The sequence below is a fragment of the Schistocerca cancellata genome, chromosome 5, assembly GCF_023864275.1.
Source record: "Schistocerca cancellata isolate TAMUIC-IGC-003103 chromosome 5, iqSchCanc2.1, whole genome shotgun sequence".
In the NCBI taxonomy this organism is placed as follows: domain Eukaryota; kingdom Metazoa; phylum Arthropoda; class Insecta; order Orthoptera; family Acrididae; genus Schistocerca; species Schistocerca cancellata.
In genome coordinates, this window is record NC_064630.1 from 76,692,709 (window position 1) to 76,709,430 (window position 16,722).

A 16,722-nucleotide genomic window follows, 5' to 3' on the forward strand; every position below is an offset into this window, starting at 1 on the left:
TTTCACTGCATTTGTCTATTTTGACATATTTCATTGTTGTAGCACACCGTTACGTATGTATTCGTCAACTGCAGTATGTAATACAAATTTTGCAGCTGCTGCTCTTCTTCCTTCCCCAGCACTAGTACCAGTACGATTTTTTCGAGTCTATACTAACACTACTAAAGGCGAAAAGACCGACTCACGTAAAATTTGTATCCCGTACTTCAGTTGGCGTATAAACGTCAACTGAAGTATGGAATACTGGTACTACCTAGACGAAAAGAGCGATATACTGTATGTAACAGTGATGTGATTTACCTATATAGGTCAACTGAAGAGCAGGATATAAATGTTATGTATGTCGCTAGTTTTCGTGTTCCATAGCACTAGTATCCTATTCTTCAATTGACATACAAAGGTCAATTGAAGTACAGAATACGCATGTATTAAATGTCGTTATTTCCCACTCGCTAGTACTACTTCTATATTTTTCAGTTGACCTATAAGGCTCAACTAAAGAATGGGATACAAATTTCACTGCTGTTCGTTTTTTCGTCATCGCTAGCAAGACTATAACTTTCAGTCGATATTATGAGCATCCAAGGCAAAAAAATTATATCCCATACTGAAGTATGGGATACAACATTTATGTGTCGTCGTCTTCTTGCGCCTTCAAGTAGTTCAAATGAGGTACTATGTAACATACATACATACATACATACACACACACACACATATATATATATATATATATATATATATATATATATATATATATATATATATATATATATATATATATATATATATATATATATATAGACACACAGGGTGGTCCAGTGATCGTGACTAGGCCAAACATCTCACGAAATAAGCGTCAAACAAACAAACTACAAAGAACGAAACTTGTCTAGCTTGAAGGGGGAAACCAGGTGGCGCTATGGTTGGCGCACTAGATGGCGCTACCATAGGTCAAACGAATATCAACTGTGTTTTTTAAATAGGAACACCCATTTTTATTACATATTCGTGTAGTACGTAAAGAAATATGAATGTTTTAGTTGGACCATTTTTTACACTTTGTGTTACATGGTGCTGTAATAGTCACAGACATATAGCTCACAATTTTAGACGAATAGTTGGTAATAGCTAGGTTTTTAAATTAAAATACAGAACGTAGGTACGTTTGAACATTATATTTCGGTTGTTCCAATGTGATACATGTACCTTTGTGAACTTATCATTTCTGAGAATGCATGCTGTTACAGTGTGATTACCTGTAAATACCACATTAATGCAATAAATGCTCAAAATGATGTCCATCGACCTCAATGCATTTGGCAATACGTGTAGCGACATTCCTCTCAACAGCAAGTAGTTCGCCTTCCGTAATGTTTGCACATGCATTGACAATGCACTGACGCATGTTGTCAGGCATTGTCGGTGGATCACGATGGCCAATATCCTTCAACTTTCTCCACAGAAAGAAATCCGAGGACGTCAGATCCAGTGAACGTGCGGGCCATGATATGGTGCTTCGACGACCAATCCACCTGTCATGAAATATGCTATTCAATATGGTTTCAACGGCACACGAGCTATGTGCCGGACATCCATCATGTTGGATGTACATCGCCATTCTGCCATGCAGTGAAACATCTTATAGTAACATCAGTAGAACATTATGTAGGAAATCTGCATACATTGCACCATTTAGATTGCCATCGATAAAATGGGGTCCAATTATCCTTCCTCCCATAATGACGCATCATACATTAACCCGCCAAGGTCGCTGATGTTCCACTTCTCACAGCCATCGTGGATTTTCCGTTGTCCAATAGTGCATATTATGCCGGTTTACGTTACCCCTGTTGGTGAATGATGCTTCGTCGCTAAATAGAACGCGTGCAAAAAATCTGTCATCTTCCCATGATTTCTCTTCTGCCTAGTGGCAGAACTGTACACGATGTTCATAGTCTTCGCCATGCAATTCCTGGTGCATAGAAATATGGTACGGGTGCAATCGATGTTGATGTAGCATTCTTAAAACCGACGTTTTTGAAGTTCCCGATTCCCACTCAATTTGTTTGCTATTGCTGTGCGGATTAGCTGTGACAGCAGCTAAAACACCTACTTGGGCATCATGATTTGTTGCGGGTCGTGGTTGACGTTTCACATGTGGCTGAAATATGTCCTTACTGAGATCCGATAACATTTCTTCTGTGCATAGATAACCGAAGATTATGTTCCCCTGTTCCACATGATGTCTTATAAAGTGATGCTTACACTGGTGACATTATTTTTTGCGTGTGTAATAGCTCCCATATTGTCACAAAATACCACAGTTGGGTTTAATTTTGGAGGAGATTCTATTTCACTCATCAGTGTACAGATCCAAAGAGCTTCTTGGATAGTGGAGGACAAGGCCATATATTCAGCTTCTACAGTACTCAAAGCAACAGTTCTTTGTCTCTTACAAGACCATGATATCAATCCTCCCATTAATCTAAAACAACATCCAGTGATTTTCCCCTGTCTGCGTCACTGTATCCTTCCAAATTTGCATTTCCAGTTTAAGGATATTTTAACTTATAATCAGCAGTTCCATTTAAATATCTGAATATTCTCTTGACTGCCATCCAGTGCTTTTTCTCGGATCACTTCAAAACTTGCTTACTGCATTTGTGGTAAATGCAACGTCTGGTCTGGAAGTCTGTGCTAAGTACAGTAGACTTCCTACAGCTTCCAAATAGGGTACACTTTACTTACATTTCTTGTCATCATCAGTTATTAGTAGTTTTGCATTGTTTTCCATAGGAGTAGAAATAGGTTAACAATTTTCCATACTGAACTTCACTAGGATCTTCCTTGTGTACAGAGATTGATCAATCCATAGTCCTTCTCAGTCGGCACTTCTTAGAATCTTCATGCCTAAGTATTAATTAATTTCCCCTAAATCATACATATTAAATTTTGACCGTAACTGTTCTTTGAAAAAGTCCATCTGGCTTTCACTATTGGTTAAAATAAAAAAATCATCTACCCAGATGGCCATGACTGCAATTTCTTCATTGCTCCTTTTATGACATATACTGCAATCTGCCTTTGACTGTAACATGCCTAGTTTTATCAAACTTTTATGCAAACATTTATTCCAACAATGGCCCCTTTGCTTTAATCCATATATCCCTTTCTTCAAACGCCAAATTCTCCTGTTCCCTTGATAAGGTCGCTTAACTTCATCAGGTGGAATCACATGTATTTCCTCCTCCAGTCTTCCATTCAGGTAGGCTGTTTTCACATCTGTTTGATGAATTAATATGGCTTCCTGTACTGCCACAGCTAAAAGGTATCTTAATGATGAATACTTCACCATTGGGAAGAATTTCATTGTAATCGATTCCTTCTTTCTGGGAATATCCTTTAATTACCAATCTGGCTTTGAATTTTGTATTGCACTCTCAGGATTTTTAATACTAAATACCCATCTTGTTCTTGGCAGCTTTTTATTTTCAGGCATGTCAACCCATTCATGTGTATAATTATTCACAAAAGATTGCAGCTCCTTTTCAATAGCCTTTTTCCAGTTTTGAGCATACTGTGATTCGTTCATTGTTGATTGTTTGGGCAGAATACATTTCATAATCTGGGTATTCTTTTGGTTTTGCTATATGTGAAGACCGCCTTAAATTGACTTCCTCTGTTGAATCTTCTTCCTCAATTTCTCAGGTAGCACAACAGCTTCCTCTTTATTCTCGTCTTTCTCTGTTTCAGTTTCCACCTCTGTTTCAGCATTGCATTACTGTATCATTTTGACTAATTTCCTTTATTTTAGGTCTATAACCCTCCAAAAATACTACATCTCTAGTATTTATTATCTTCAAACTCACAGGATTATAATATCTGTAGCCTTTTGAATCCTCTCAGTAGCCAACAAAAATATATTTTTGAGATTTTGCATCCCACTTTAATCTTAATGGTTTTGGAATCTGAACCATAGCTTCACATCCAAAGACTTTTAAGTGATTTAAATCCGATTTCTTCCCAGTCCATACTTCATAAGGTGTTTTGTGTCTCACAGCTTTGGTAGGTGATCTGTTAATTAAATACAGTGCTGTTGACACACCTCCGCCATAAAACACTTAGGTAGCTCAGCATAGCTTAACATACTTCTTGCCTTTTCTAAAATGGTTCTGTTGGCTCGTTCTGCTACTCCATTCTGAGAAGGACTGTAGCGAATGGTAGCCTGATGTCTTATACCCATTCCATTCAACTGTTATTTAAACTGTCTGTTTACATATTCTGATCCATTGTCTGATCTCACGATTTTAATTTTCTTCCCAGTCTGTCTTTCGACCATTTTGCAATAAACAACAAATACATCATTCACTTGGTCCTTGCTACTTATAAAATAAACATGCATGTATCTAGAAAAATCATCTATGAATGTCATGAAATAGAAGTTACCTCCTAAGCATTCATTCTCCATAAGTCCACAGAGATCTGAATATATGAGTTGCAAGACTTCGGTAGATCTGCTCTGACTCGATTTAAATGGCAATCTAGCCTGCTTCCTTTGCAAACACATCTCACATTGAACATTATACATTCCATAATTTTCCATCCCAGTTGCCATAATCTTCAGCAAAGTCATACTTTTCCTATTCAAATGTCTCCTATGCCACAAGAAACCTTTTGCAGCATAAACAGAGTGATTTCCTGTTTCAGCAGTATTTTGAACTGTATTCACTTTGTAAATATCTCTTACATTACTTACAGTAGCTACAATACCACCACAAGAGTCTATCACTTTGGCTCCCTCTGTATCAAAGATAACTTTATTACCCTTCTTTAATATTTCGCTTCCTGACAATGAATTAGTTGCAATATTCTTTACATAACGTACATCATAAACAATAACAATTTCCTTTTCCTCATTCACAAGTTAGATCCGTCAACTGTAGAAATTCCAATGTCAGTCCTTGACTGAGCATCATAAAAACTGACGGAGCTTAGGTAATGTGCACAGATGCTCCTGAATCTAGGAACCATTCTACATGATCTTCACTCGTTTCATTAAAAGAGTAAAAAACAGAAAATGCCTTACGTTTATCGGTAATCTTTCTCTCAGGACCACTAGAACTAACACGTTTCTTTTCTATTATACTTAACTTTTCGTTACACTTTGAAGTAACATGTCCAATTTTCTGGCATCTGAAACATCTTATTGGCTTCTTCTTCTTGTACTTAGAGTATAAAGCCGACACTGTTTTTTTTCTGAAGATTTAGAATATGGTTCATTCTTCACGTCCTGTAGAATCTTTACTTTAACACCATCTGCTGTAATGGATATTCTCGAACTTCCCAAACCTGTAATCATTGGCAAATATTTCTCTGGTAGTCCAGCTAACAATAAAGTTCCAATCCATTCATCCGCAATTTCATAACCAATATTCCTCAGCCGATTGGAGATTGAATTTATTTCATTCACATGTTCATCCACGGTTTTACACTTATTCAATCTTGTGGTTATAAGTTCGCGAAGTAATCCTACTTTTCTGGTTAAACCACCGTCTTCAAATGCTTTTTTCAGTTTTTCCCATACCTGCTTTGCTGATGTAGCCTTTTCTATGTGAACGTAATTCACTGGATCAATCAAAACGATTAGTTTTGATTTCGCCTTCCGATCATTAGTAGCAAAACTTGACTCCGTAGGTGCTAATTTACCGTTTACGACGTCTCATAAGTCATCCAAGTGCAAATACGCCTCAACAGCAAATTTTCAGCTGGTGCAATTTTCGCACCCTACAAGCCGCTCTATTTGTGGTATCTGTGTTGTACTTATTTTACAGTTACTTTCTTCTTCGTATAGCGTACACAATCCAAGTTTATAAGAACTTCCGCGCACCTTTTGCTCAAATACACATCACCTTAAAGCTTATTATTTCGCTTTAATCCAGTATCTGGGCCCATAACCTGTTGTAGTTTATGCAGATTAACGCAGCTAAATGACAGGTAACAACTATTTTAGGGACAAAATAAACTTATGCTTTGAAACTTCCTGGCAGATTAAAACTGTGGCAAAGGTCCCGAGTTCGAGTCTCGGTCGGGCACACAGTTTTAATCTGCCAGGAAGTTTCATATCAGCGCACACTCCACTGCAGAGTGAAAATCTTATTCTGGAACTTATGCTTTATTCGCACAACACATATTAATACATTTCACTACCAAATTATATTTGTTGCCCCATCAACAAACACGGAACATGTATATTCCACAGAGTCTAATGCGCTCTGCTCATCATATCTTGTGCGCCACTATGCACGCTGGAAAATGTTCGTTCACATATCCCGAACACTATGTCAGTCAGAGATAGCAGGAGAGTATCAGTAGGGTCAATTTTTCCAAGTTGTAGAAATGTAGATATCGGAAGAGATATAACTTTCCACGCTATATAAACGAGGAATTAGATTTCGTCATGTGAGGCTCTCGGCACTCGAAACTGCAACGCTTTCGCATATTGCTATTCACAGCGGAAACGACAAAATATGTCCCCCAGGTAACGTACTCCAAGTTTACCATAATTCGCGCCTCCAGAATCGTATGGTCGACATCGAGTCGCACGTTCGATATATATTGTTAGGAGCCTATGCGTTGAATAGGCAATCATTCTTGGAAATTTCTTGCATGTAAACACCTGGCTGTTATATAAGGCATCGTCAGGACATATGTAATTATACAAATGGTTAACATATGAAGGGTCATCGTTAAGAATGATACTTTTTACAATTATAGTTTTTTGTGTGCTGACCGGTGTGAAAATATCCAGTGCAATTTGCAATTTCATCGTCCAGCGACTCACGTTCCTGAACGTTTAGAAATCATTAAAAGAATTTACAAAAGTGGATCTTAGTTGTGGGTGCACAGAATTGGTTTCACAGAGAATTCGGTCGCCATCATCGTTTCTCTAATCAGGTCATACGCCGCACTGTGGCAAAGTTTGAGTGGGGTTTCTCCCTACACGACGAAAAACCACCAAGAAGAAAATGTAAAGCGCAAAATGAGGACAAAATGCAGTAGTGGCGGCTGGTATTGAGGAAGAGTCTTAACGGGATCCATTCTTCCAGTTATGATAAATGTCGAATAAAATAGGCACTAGATAATCTAGTATGGTACTTTATTTAACACCCACTAGAAACAACATTAAATAACCAAACCAAGGAATAAACAAACTGTTTACAAAATTAAAAGTTCGTTGACAGTACAATGCACTACTTTCACTTCCTTGGCTCCCACTTTACAGTGAAATACTAATGTCGCCACTCGAGCGCCTTTGTTGGGGTATTGGTACTGCACTTGATATCCACTTCTTGTAACAAAGGCCTGCGCAGGTTCTGACGTGGTAGCAGTGAGTGGCACAACAGTGTATTCTGGCAGGGTCTACTGAAGAACGGTATACAAACCGTCGGCTTTGACCAATGACATCATAATTTCCCAGAGATCATTTATTACACAGCTGAAAGAAGTGTTCAGAAACAAAGAAAAACAGGAGAGAAAGAATATGGTAGACGTATATCAAGGCGAGTAATATTTCGTACTTAATGTTAAGGATATCGCTTGTTTGTGTCCAAGTACTTCTGTGGAAAATAAAGGGGGAAAAAGGGATAGAAGTAGTGGTAGGATAGAATACCTCACGTCACATATATATGACTTGTATCTCGAACTTCAGTCGAGCTGTATAGATTAACTGCAGTACGGAATAAAAATTTAACGCACATCGATTTCTTCGTTGTCGTAAGCGTTAGTATCCTGTTGTTCAGTTGAATTATATAGGTCATCTGAAGTACGGGATACTAATTTTATATATGTTGTTTCTTTCGCCTCCGCTACCACTGATAGTCTGTTCTTAACACAATTCGATGAATGCTCGCGACAGCTGGAAACCAGAGTTCTTACTACTGGAAGCGCGACCGAAGGCCATGGATCACTGCCTTGTCGTGTTAAAAGTTATCGTTGTCCTTTTTTTAGCAATTGGAGGCGGTCCATTGGGAGAGGAAAGTCGAAATTAAAGGTGTGTGTATGTTCGGTAATTTTCTCAAGTTCATTTTCGATAGCTGTTTATCGTGTTGTATTATTAAGTGTTATTTAGTACTTGTAATTAGACATTGTGTGTGGAGGAATACACAATTTGCTCGGCGTTTGAATTACGGGATTTTTTTTTCACCAGTTAGTAATGTGGGACTATATGTGGTCAATAATTTCATTCGCAAACCACATGTTCGTCATTGAGACTTAGGAATATTGTGAAGTTTATAATCTTACCGTATCGCAAGGAGTATTAATAACCACCGCATCCAATATGAGACTGTAATATTATTCTAACCGTAGTAAAGATAACTTAAGATGCGGTTGGATGGCTTAACGTTAAAATAAAACTCAATAACGTGTCGTATGCAAAATTCCCTGCAGACGATACAAAAAAAATGAAATGTAAAGATTTTTTGCAACTGTTTAAATTTCTTATTTATGCATTGTCTTATATGGACTAGAAAAGTATTTATTGCATATGTGGCGTGAAAGAGCCTCACACACACTATTGCTAACAATATTAGGGCAATGAGTTTGTCTGAAGAGGAACTATCGTAAACTTGCTTTACGCCAGGGGTAGTCAACCATCCTCTTACTTTTGTATCTCGGCTAGTAGTATAATTTTCTGACTGCTCACCATTTCCACAGTTAAGGTGATTTATAAAGTAGGGAAGAAAACATAATCTGCATATATGTGTAGTAAATGTGACATTTGGCTCCTTTTGAGCTAAACTAGACCTTGGTCTGCACTAAAAATCAAAGATTTTGATGGGGTCCAGTACCCTTACACTAGCCTAAAAATATAGCAGCTTTTAAGGCTCGAATGATCAGAAAGAATGGACAACAGGCAAAGCAGTTGTAGGAATGGAATTCTCAAGGAAAAACATAGTGTGAGAAAGAAACTGGACTTGTTTGGTAGTAGTTTAATTAAAATCTAGTGCCATTCAAGTTTAATTTTTCCAGATTCCCTGACTGATTTGTTTGTCTGGCATTTTTGTACAGTCTATCTATATGCTACATTTCCCCTGATTTCGAGACATTGAACCACAACTTTACTTTCATTCACGAGGTTAAACAGAAGGCGCTTGCTTATTGCACTATGTTAAGACACTGTACTCTGGTTAAAATAACTTTGATTGACATTTCAGTGAGGCAAGAGGGAAGAGGCCTGTTTTGTAGGTGTTGGTAGAGCCCTGTGTGGTGTGGCTAACTGCATGTCGACAATACTATCTACCTACGACTGCAATCTGTTAGTTAAATCATTATTTTAATTGTAGTAGACCTATAGTCATTTGCATCACACAGATTTACTAAATAAAACTGGTAAGTAGTAGCTGTCCAGAGAGTGAGCATGATTTGAAACAAATATTATAGAAACTGTAGGGAGGACATCTACGTTGTGAGAATGTCGTGATATTATTATTCAACTGAAGAATGTGGGGAATTTAATTCATGGACACTTTAATATGCTAATTTGTGGTATGTCACTCTGCAATGGATGGTGTAATAAATGGATGACTTTTTAGTCAAGTGTTGTACAGAAATCTCACACATACAATCTACAGATAAATCTAACCTAGAAGTGAGTAGGTAGTTGAGATGGTGTGGTTAGTGACACACAGCATTCTTCAGATTGGAAACTTCAGGAGCAGACAAATTTCTCAAAGATACTTTCAGACCTGAAAAAGCTGTTTTGTCTTATTCCACACTCGTCAGTATTAATTCTAAAATTGTGCTAAATATATAATTGTGTTACCATATTTCACGGTGTCTTCTTCCTCTCCCATGTACCATATTTTGCCCTGTCTTCTTCCTCTACCCCCTCTCCCATTTCATTTCTGTGATTCAGTAACTGCATGGATTCTCCGATAAGTATGGAGATTTCTCTGTGACCCAAATTTATAATGCCACCAAGAAAAGAGAGTCGAAGCAGGGCAGCTCATGGCTATCTCAAAGGACTAGTAATTTCCAAAATTGTGTAAGAAACTACTTGAACAGTTTTTAAAGAACTGATGAGGAGATCACGGTGTGATGTAAAGAATAATGGTTAGTTGAGGATGGTGCTCGAGTAATTTAGCAAGGAGGTTTGTACTCCAAAATCCAGGAAGTTCACCAATAATAGGGAAGATAAGATATTTTAGGAAGCCAAATGTGTGGTGAAATGTGTAGTTGCAACAGTCTTGACATATTGGAGATAAGAAAATGCTTGTTTGTATGTGTTTGCATATTACAAAAGATTATTGATAAATAAATTATGATGCTGGAAAGTTCTGGTAGGAGTAAGGGAATAGCAGGACTGAAAATAACCTCAGACTACATAGGTGTTTAATAGTCAACAGGCACATAAATGGGATTCCCCGAGGAAGGACAGTGTCTTGGAAGCTTAGCACCAGTTGAAATCTAGTTTGCTTTCCTACCATCTGCTCAAAACCTCAGTTCCATTTAATCATCATCCTTTGCTCCCTACATTGATATAAAGTGTGTGATATTCTTGAATCAAGTTGTTGAAACTAATATTGAGTCAGAATATTGTCTTTGCTGCTGGAACTCCCTTGTAGCTCTCTGGAGACAGATGTGATAAAGCCAGTAATGAGAATCAGGTGATTAAACAATGGAAAATGTGGGATGGAATTATATGACAATATTATGAAAAGGATAGATGGCTACTCACCATATAGTGGAGGTGTTCTTGGTTGAAAGCTTACTGGTTGGCAGTCTTTTTGTCATGCCATTCGACTCAACATCTCCACTATATGGTTTCGTTTACTAGTTAGAAATCTGAACCATGTGCATCTCTGTGCTTTTAATACACATATTTCATTTCCAGAGGTGTTGCATCAAGTGCCAGAAGAAATCTTGGCAATCATTTGGGACTCACCACCGAACATAAGGATGTGGGCAAAACTGAAATTTGTGGTATCCCCCATCAAGATGATGGGAAATACGGAAGCGTCTGATCCTGCCCGTCTGCTTTGATCCATGACGTCACAAATATAGCGGAAACGACCATAAACCACGATTCCAGTGTGGTGGATATAAAGTCGTTATGTACACATTATGAGGACGAAAATACATCGAAAAACAAACACACACACATTCCATAAAAAGCCTAATGACACTAACAGGACAAGCACAGGAAATAGGGGGTTTTTGGGTGGGGAAAAACTAAATATAAACAAATTTAGACACCCACCCCAATACAAAAGCACGCAAAATGACTAAAAAACAGACATCACAAAACTCCCAGAATACCACTACATACAATATCATCTGGAATCGGACACTTCCCTTGACCTATATAGCTCAACAGCAGCTCCCGATCCCGTAAATTAGGACTTAACACTTCCCTTGACCTATATAGCTCAAAAACATCTCCTGATACCAATACCAACATTCACAGCCACACATTGGGATCGAACACTTCCCTTGACCTGTTTTCCTTGCGACATCTCCACATACAGCCGTCCCTGGCTGACATACTGAACACTTCACGACTTCATCCAAAAATCCGAATAGTTGAAGAAATTTTATTAGAGATAACGCACTGTCCCCCATCATAGCCGACAACCGAAAACTGTTGACCCTGTCACTCATATCCATACCTACCAAAGACATAAAAAAAGCAGTTTACCAAAATTCACACACGACGCCACCACTCGCAAATTAAACCAAAAACATCACCTAACACACCACCAGAGAGCACCACCGAGCGCTTCAAAACGACACCTACAAACACGCCACTTTCACAAACTAAATTCCGCGCTGTCGTGACGTTACAAACAACAGCCGCCTTACGTCACGGGTCAAAGCCGACGTGTGGGTTCGGACGCTTCAGTTGACCCAGATGATGGATGCCTGTATTTCAGTCTTACACAATATGATAACCATGACGTCACTCATCAGACACCTGAAAAAATACAAATAATACAAAAAATATTTGCTTGCAAATATAACATGAATCTAAACTGTGTGTACACACTGCAACTAGAAACATGTTTCCTGTGGTGTTTTGCAACAGGATTTCAACTTTTCTTGTCCCTGTCCACACCTCTGGCAAACATTTCTTGTAGTGTATTTGCGTTTGTGTAATAATATTTTGCAACAGTCAGCACAAAGATAATTGATGAAGGCTAATTGCTGTTAACTAACATTTTATTAGCAGAATCATATTATAATATTAGTCGTTTCAGACCAGTGACCTATATATTTTAAATATCGGAGCCTGATGTTTCCTTGTTTCACGACTGTAAATTACAAAATAACTTTTTAATTGTTTTAATTACGAGAGACATTATTCCTTTGAGGCTTCGCAAAAATCACTAAAAAGAATGTCACCGCAAATGTCGAGTAAAGTTACATTCATATTAAAATTTAAATCCTATTTGGAAGACTGCAACTCAAACCTGTAACATGAATAAGCCTACCCTTAAACGTCAGGCACTGCATCAGTAGTGGACATTCCAGTTTGCTCGTGGGAAGTGGCATGCCCACTATGAGTACAGGTGGTGGGACTGGCAGAGCAAGAGTAGCACACACAGTGGCCAGCCTGGATACTGCTACTATAGGCGTGCTCTGGCCAGCAGAGGTAGCGACGTTAACCACAGTATGCCCACAGAGTGGAGCCTGGTGGCTGACACTATGGTGCAGAGTCATCAGTTACCACACCATGGTCGGCATGATGTATATGGTTGGTGGGTACAGTTGTGACAGCGGCAGAGACCCCTTCTCCCTCTCTCACTGGTGTTTGTTTAAATAAAGACAAATCTAAACTTAGAGTTAGCTGTGCCCATATACCTCTGTGTGAATAGTTGCTTATAGTAAGACTCAGCCAGTGTCTCAAGTCTGGGATAGTATGCCAAATTTCTACACTGCTATAAAAATAGCCCCAGTGGTTTGAGCTGGATTATGGTGTCATAGAGGCAGTGTCAGTATTCTGTCTCTTGGGCAGTAAACCCCAGTATTAAGCCTGGGCCCATATACCAGAATTCTGCACTGTTATAAATATTCTGACAGGTCTGATCTGGACTGTTGCATCGTAGAGCTATGCAATTATGCTCCTATCGCCATTTTTATAGCCATTTTGTACTCCAGGTCGGCCATCTTGGATTGTGACATCATACTTCAGCTGGTGCTCATATTCCAAGTCAGATTGTGATATTATAGAGTCAGGGCTAGTATTCTAATTCTGCCAGTATGACAATGTACCCTTTTGAATTTTCCACAAATTTATACAACAGATAACTCCCACATGAAACACACTAGTGCAATTGTGCTATTTTTTATTTTACCGCCAAAATTTTGAAATTTCCCTGGAAAATATGAATTTTCCGCCATTATATACATAGGGCAATTGGTCTCTGTCAGAGAGATTAGGATGGGGAGTGGGGGAAACCCATGACTCATCGATTAAGTTATCAATGATATATGCATGCCAGATAATCAAGTATGTGCTCTCCTAGCTATCCTACTCACAGTGAGTTTTTCTGAAGGCAATGGCATCACGTGGAAAACATATGGGTTCCTCTTTCGATGTGGACTTCCTCTGAAAGGTCAACTCTGTTTATTGTGATTAGATCTAATATATTTCTGTCACAAGTGGAGCTGTGAACGAACTGTTCTAGGTAGTTATCAGAGACAGCATATAGTAATGTTTCACAGGATATCTTGTCACACCCGCCAGTAACAAAAATGTAATCATCCCAATTCACTGTTGGATGATTAAAGTCTCCCCCAGTGATTACAGTATCATTAGGGAATTTATGTACAGGCAATCTGAAGTTATTTCTAAAGGTTTGAGTTACTTCAGAACGAGAATCGGGCAGTCGATACAAGAACCCTATTACAGTTGTTTGCTCACCTTTGATACTGAGTCTCGTCCTGACAATCTCATATGCAGCTTCAACTTCTATCTCGGTGAATTTGAGTTTGTTGTCTACTGCAACAAGTACACCACCGCCATTCCCCACTTATTTATCCTCCCAGTATAAAATTTTGCCCAATGATCTAACTCCTGTGAACTTCAGGTTTTAACCAGCTTTCTATGGCCAGTAAATCACTTTGTTGCGAATGCTTCGCCAGTTTTGATACTCTCATTTGTGGGATGCATTTATTTGAAATTTACAATGATACTTCTGGGCTTCCCACTGCTATCGTTATCTGGATTGGATGGAGTGTCCCCTAATCAAAAAACCCTAATGTGCACTCTACACAATCAGCTACTTGGGTAACTGCCTATGATGTGTAGGGCACACTTTACGTAATTAGAGGGACTCAACAACTCTCTACTGTATGACGCAAGTCCAGGAAGTCACAACCTAGCCAGTCAGCGAACTCACGATGCAGTCTGTGAACTTTGGTTTCGACTCTTGAGTCAATAAAATTTTGTACTGATGTAGGTTCACGTTCTTTCACAAGACTCGCCAAATTGATGTCTCATATAGCTGTAACTGTTGAGATCGTCTCGAAACTGACGCATTCGCCTCGTGGTGACATATGTAATGGTGGACAAGTAAGTGAGAGTAATGTGTTTTTGTTCAAGGAACTAGTATATTTTATAAACAGTTTTGTTGTTGATTCCTTGGTTCAATTGTTTAGTGTTGCAGCTAGTGAGTGTTAACTGAAGTAGCGTACTAGGTTATCTATTGTCTCTGTTTTATCCTAATTGGAGGAACGGATTCCACAAAGCGGTGATCCTGACGTGATTCGTCGTAAATCAAGATATTCTTTTCCCAATGACCGATGCGACAGCGCAAGCAACTGCAACAGACGTCAAAACGGAACAACCTGCAGCATCATTACGAAATATCGTATTCATGATCCATGGAACTAGTATTAATCTAATCTAATCTAATCAGTTATGTCGCAACACACAGGCAATGACTGCATTAGTCAAGACATATCTTTGATGAATCATCTGAGGTGCATCAAGCTTCCACTGTTTTTGCCCAGTCAAGCAATGACTTGATTTATGCACGTTCAGGGTATTTTTCAACTGCACAACAAATTTACAAACGAAAATATATACATCATCATGGTGGCACATTTAGAAGGAGCCATGATACAGGAAACAGAAGATGTACTGTTGCTACATAACTACATCACACCTAAGGAGGCAATTATGCAACAGTATACCTTGTCACTGGAGCTCAGACTACAGAGGGACTTTAATGATGAACTGATGGGTAACAGATTGTAACAGGACAATGCATATCTGTTGAGGCCTATTGGAATGCAATTTGGTCAAGCACTGCATTGAATTACATGCCAACATGGCATGCAAGGGAAGAGGGCATGTATGCTGGCTCTGGATGCTGGTCGAGGACGTCTTCTGCTCTGCTGGAAGCTATCATGGCTGCATGGTCGCCAGAAGGTCCATGTGGTTTCAAAGTAAGTGCTAACCACGTGTGGGGTTTTTGTGGGGGCGTGACATCAGTGGCCAGTGGCCACTGGAAAGCTGCATTGCTCTGTGATCATTTGTGCATGTGCATAATACGTACAGAGACACACGAGCTGTCAAATGAAAGAGGTTGCAATTACACATCTTGCACTTGATAATTTATAACTTTTACTCTAATCATACCACCAAACTCACTGAGCAATCAAATTGCTTTTTTTGATGAGCCACATTCACTTACGTGTGATTAATAACTCTGATAATTAAGATGAGAAAATCAATTTAATTGGAAATTAATTAAATTCAGTGTAACTTATATATGAAGGCAGATAACTGATAGCATGGCAGTATGCGTTGGCAGCCCATAGTTTGAATTCCATCAAAGATACATAAGTTCTGAATACAGCAATGAAAAGAGGAGACAAAATCTGACGATCTGTTTGTAATTTTAAAATAAATAACAAACATGCCAAGAGCACAAAGAATTTTTACCGTTGAAGGTTCAAATTGTGAATAATTAAACTCTGATTTAGAGGCAAACTATTGTACTTAGATATTATTATGTTTTTGAAGTACAATTTTATTTTGCAGCTAATGGCGCTATCGATATTTCAGTTAAATATTTGTATAATATTTATAAATATATACCTTCGGCCAGATAAGGTTCTGTGTGACATCACTGGCTGCACTTTTTGTGGGAGGGAGATTATGGGAGTTAGAAAATGAGATATTTTTTAAAAGGGGTGACTGAGGCTTTAAATGGGCAATGGCCACATTCTTTATGGTTTCTCTATCTGGGTTGGTCTATCTGTCGGTGTCTGTCTGTCTGTTGCAGCCTCGTGAGTTTGGGGTCAGAGATGACCGCTTTGGGTGGTGGTCTATCTGCAAGTGTTCAACAATGTTTCGCATGGACTCTGACGAATCTGTGCAATTTTTGACTTAGTTCCTGGCACAGTCTCGGGACTTAGAATCGTTCAGGATCAATTGGAACTCTGATAAACTTGCCATGGGCTACAGCTGTTAGTGGAATCGTTATTTGAATTCAATATGTAATCGACCTGCAGGACAATTACCAGTATGTCAGATTAGTTACCCTTGAGTAAGGATATTTTATCGCAGTTTGTAACTGTGATCAGTCTACTGTTTCCTAGTTACTTCATTAACGTATTAATTTTATGGTGCATTGTTATGCACCATTGGGGCTCAATTCATATCATTTATCGCTGCACAATAGCTTGCACTCATCAACAAAAAGCTGT

General features: G+C 38.6%; 1 long non-coding RNA gene across 1 annotated transcript; it reads left to right on the top strand.

Moving 5' to 3' along the window:
• The first annotated feature begins 8,743 nt into the window (after nt 1-8,743).
• Nucleotides 8,744-9,478, top strand: LOC126187552 (uncharacterized). Its single transcript, XR_007537755.1, has 3 exons — nt 8,744-8,960; nt 9,073-9,139; nt 9,219-9,478. It is a non-coding gene; the product is annotated as an uncharacterized LOC126187552 (long non-coding RNA).
• The last annotated feature ends 7,244 nt before the right edge of the window (nt 9,479-16,722 follow it).